Genomic DNA, 4,609 nt, shown 5'->3' on the forward strand with positions numbered 1-4,609 from the left:
AGTGCTTTCGATGCAGTACCAGGGCGGAGCTCGCTCTGGAGGCAGGCACCAGTGGGCAAGATGTCTGAGACCAAATGCATAATAATATAACAAAAGATTAGGAATACCCAGCCCCCCCTGGTCAACTGGCCTTTGTAGGAGGACGTTTCTCTTAAAGACTGTCCCACGGTGCCGTGATGTTCTGTACTGGAATCTGTGAGGTGACGGAGAGAAAACAGACCTGAAATGATTCTGTTACTGTTAGAATTAAATCAGAAGCCCTTTTTAGATAGAAAGGCGGCACATTTGCTCCAAGGTAAGGACGGCAATGTGCCGGCCTGTCTTTCTAAAACCGAGGCGTAATATTCCTCCTTTTCCAAAAGCGCCTCTGAGGTAGGCGCAAACATGTGACGTGACGTGAAGCTCTAAATTGGGCTGTGAACGGTGACATAGAATTTGTCTTCAAAATAAGAGCTTTACATTGCACCCCATTGGAGTTTAGAACTGGGTTCTTAGCGGGGAGCTTTTAATTTGAAAGTAGCGACCGTTCTTAGCTTGCCGACACAACAACAAGCTAACACAACCAAACAGCTACAGAGACCGAGGAGACGCTAGCATCTCCTGGATGTCAGCGGCTGTCCAGTTGCTCATGTTAATGTTCGTGGATGAAGTGATGGACTGGCTGCTGTGATCAGCGTTTCTTGGTTTTAAAACTCATCAGCTGAGTGTCGCACAACAGTGCAGGTCATTGACACCCCCGCCCACCTCACGCAGAGGCCGGCACATTTTCGCCTCGGATCGCCTCCGCAGGCGAGGCGGATATAAGTGTACCCTCCGAGGCGGCAAATCAGCGGGCCAAAACAGACCCCCAATTTGCTGCCCTCTGTCTAAAACTGCGGACCGAGCCGCCAAAAGGACGGGCAAATTGTCGGCTTGGTGCTCTGTCTAAAAACGGCTAGTTTTATCTGGAGGCCGACTTGTGATGAGACCCGGCGACATGTTAATGTTACCATCACCTGAGTATTTCAGTCCAACAGTAGTGACGTGTTTTTACATCAGCCTGTCAGAAGGTGGAGATTGAAGTCCTGCAGGTTTATTATTACGGGATAAAGAACGATAAAGCCAACATGTACAGTGAGAAACCTGTCCACACAAATATTCACTTTCCTTTGAGCTTGATTTCCACCAACTCCCGAGGAAAATACGTGACTCTTCAGCGGCTAAACGTTCGACTGTGTTCACCAGCTAAACGCTAACCTTGTCCGTCTGGCATTTAGTACAGGAGGGTTCATGAGAGCTACACATACTCCACATGTTGTGTTATTGCTCTGCTGTCCTTGTTGGCACAGTTTTAATTTACATTTAATAAGAAAGTCACATATATAAAGGCCCCATACGCTACGCAAGTTTGTATATTTTGACCAAAATAGGATCGTAGCTTTCAGGATTAACTGGGGAGCGGAAAAAATAATACAGCGAAAATATACAAAGAGGCGACTCATCATACAGGAATCTGCCGTTCTGACATGTTTGCAAAGTCGACAGTTACTCATGACTTTCTGACCTAACTCTGGGATTCACTGACCCTGGACATGATTCACATTAACAGCAGAGTTGTGATATTTAAAGCTATGAAAGACATTTTCAGTTCTGTAAGTGTCAGATAACAAAAACACTCGAGGCCCGCAGATGCCGTGCGAGGAGAATATGTGACTTTTCCAGGGTTGTTCTCATCCTCGTCTTATCTCAGAGATTAGCCTTTTCCTGCTTTTTTTTTTTGTGTGTGTGTGTGTTCCTGTTCGCCTCCTGTGAATTTGATTGACTTGAAGAGCCGAGGGAGGGGGGGAGGAAGACGGGGAGGACAGACAGACAGAGGAGGAAAAGATGAAGAGGAGGCGCAGGGAGGAGAAGGATGACACCGGGCCGAGCTGCTGACAGATGTGTTGAGCTCACTGAGATGAGAACATGGAGAAGAGATCAGGGAAGAGTGTGAAGAGCAGGAAGGGAGGAAGAGACGTCGGGGAGGCCCGACACCTTCTGTCCCATCCGTCTCTGCTGTACTCTGGTTAAAGTAGCATGTTTAAATTAGGACGATTTGTCTTATTTTCTCTTTCTAAGCGTGAATAGATATATTTAAAAGACCGCCAAAGAATCTAAGTTAATCTTTTTTTAAATTCTTGGAGCAAAACAAACACAAACGTATCATCTGTGTGTTTATTTTATTAACCTTTTGTTTAATTAGGTGAAAGTGTCATTGAGATTATAAGATCCAGGTCAGGAAGTCAACATACAGTGAAAGTTTCACAGTAAACATGCAGAGTTTCAAAGAGCAGAGATTATCCTGTAAAAACATTCCTGCAGATGTTTGACGTCTCAAGTGACCATTCAGATAAATTAGGAACAATAACACAAACACTGGGGACCAATAGGAGCACTTCGTTAGCTTAAAGTCTCCCGTGTGTTTTTTCGGAGGCTGCGTCCTTTAATTCTGTTTTCTCGGCCTTTAAAACACGTTTTTTTAAACAGAAAGTCCACATTTTTTAAATTGCCCTTTAGTTTTTCAAAATAAAATCATGAAACTTTGTCACTTTGGCTTTTTATGTCCTGATTATAAAACATCAAGAGCTCCAAATTCCTGTTAGTAATATAAAGAGGTATCATTTCAAGATGGTTGTTAAGGAGCAATTTGAGAAAAAAAACCTTTGTAATAACTGAGAAATTATAGAATTATGATATATAATAAAGAACAAAAACAACCAGGCTTCTTTTACACTATGTAGCAATTGATGTGTTCACTTACATACTGTATCTTTTGTAGATGAAATAAATGTTTTGTTTACATGATATGAAATCTGAATGCAGATTGTCTGTCGCTTTTAACACTCTAATCTCTCAATTAAAGCAAAAGACATTCGTGACTCGGGGTCGTGGGAATTGTTGTCCTCGTTGATTAACAGCCACCATCGCTGATTATAATCTGATACGACTCACAGACCAGAGGATGTGTGTTACATAATGCGTCTTTAATCTGAATGGAACATATTTTGTCATCTGATAAACTCTCCTGATGAGCTGCAGTCGCTTCGGAAGACAAGTGTGAACCTATAGAAATCTCTGTGAGCGCTGATGTCACGGAGACCTTTGAACATGAACATGGTTGTTGTTGTTTGGCGGCGGACGCCTCGACTCAGCCGGAAAAAGAGTTTCCTGATAAGAGTTTCTGAAGAGGGAAGATGTGCTTCGGTGCGAACCACGACATTCCTGAGCTGCTGAGATGAAGGACGAGCCGCTGCTGACAGGATCCTTCACTCAGCATCACTTCTGCCACACAGCAAACAGAAACACTGTTCACAAGACGCAAATATTTAAACCACAATAACTGAAAATGATGTGATGTGAGGCTACGGACTTTAAGGTTATGCAAGTCCAGTTTTCCCAGAGCGATGGAGCATTTTCTCGCTCGGTCGGTGAAATACCTTTTACTAGAATTTATTGTTAAGCAAATAAGCCATCACAGTTCTGGGTGAAGGTTTGCTCCTCTCTGCTGCAGCCCTCCTGCTTCCTCCGGCCGATAAGTTGGCTGACTAAATCTCGTCCTTTGCCAGAGCAAATGTTTAGTCCTGCAGACCTCGAGGTCTTGCAGGACCTCTCTGCTCGCTCTCAGAGTGGGTTCTGGCGTGCGGTTGGCTGGTTGAAAAGGGTGTGAACTCCACGGAGGAGATTCCTGGGCGCTTGAGTCAACAGCAGCTGCGGTTGGTGATGAAGAGAAGCTGTCCAAAGAGCTTTTTTTTTTCTACCGGCAACTGCCTTTTCACTGTGAAAGGACGGCTCAGGTGAATGGAGTCAGTGACCATGAAGGGCTCGCACACACTGACATGCACCTGGGAGAAAACACAACACACATCCACTCATAGAAAACCAGAGAGATAGCTATACATGCACACACACACTCACCTGGGAACAGAGACGGAACACACACTCGCATACAACCCCCAGATGGGAAACAACACAGACACCTGGCCGGCATTGAAGCGCTGATCTGTTTGCATACCTCTCCCTCTCTGCGCTCATCCTCCACACAGCCACAAAGCCGCCTCTAACGCTAGCAAAACAGAAACACAAAAAGGAGGCTAAAAGGGGGCAACAGGCGGCTTACATCCTTCTTCCACCCATCCCTCCCTTCCACCCTTCCTCCGTCTCTCTGTACCAAATGTTTACCTTCCCCCCGTGAAAAGAGAGGGATGTGGACAGACAGGGTGAGAAAAGAAAGAAATCTGGCAGAGGGGAAGGGAGCCAAGGCCTTTAAAGTCTGCCACAGAGCCGTGACAAAAGCCTCCTAATCTCGGTGTTGTCTTTCGGCCCCTTTTTCTCCCCGCACATCCTGCCAAGTGTGTGTCGCTGTGTGTGTGTGTGTGTGTCTGTGTAAAAGAGCAAAAGAGAGGAAGAAAGTCTGTGTGATTTGTTTGAGAAAGTATAAAAAAGGCAAGGCGAGTTGGTGTGTGTTTGTGTGAAAAGAGATTGTGTGTGATAAGGAAGTTGTTGGTGCGTGTGCGCGTGTGTGTGTGTGTGTGTGTGTGTGTGTGTGTGTGTGTGTGACAGGAAAGGAATCTTTCCACAGTCGCGCTGACAT

This window comes from Sparus aurata, chromosome 18 (assembly GCF_900880675.1).
Source record: "Sparus aurata chromosome 18, fSpaAur1.1, whole genome shotgun sequence".
NCBI classification, from domain to species: domain Eukaryota; kingdom Metazoa; phylum Chordata; class Actinopteri; order Spariformes; family Sparidae; genus Sparus; species Sparus aurata.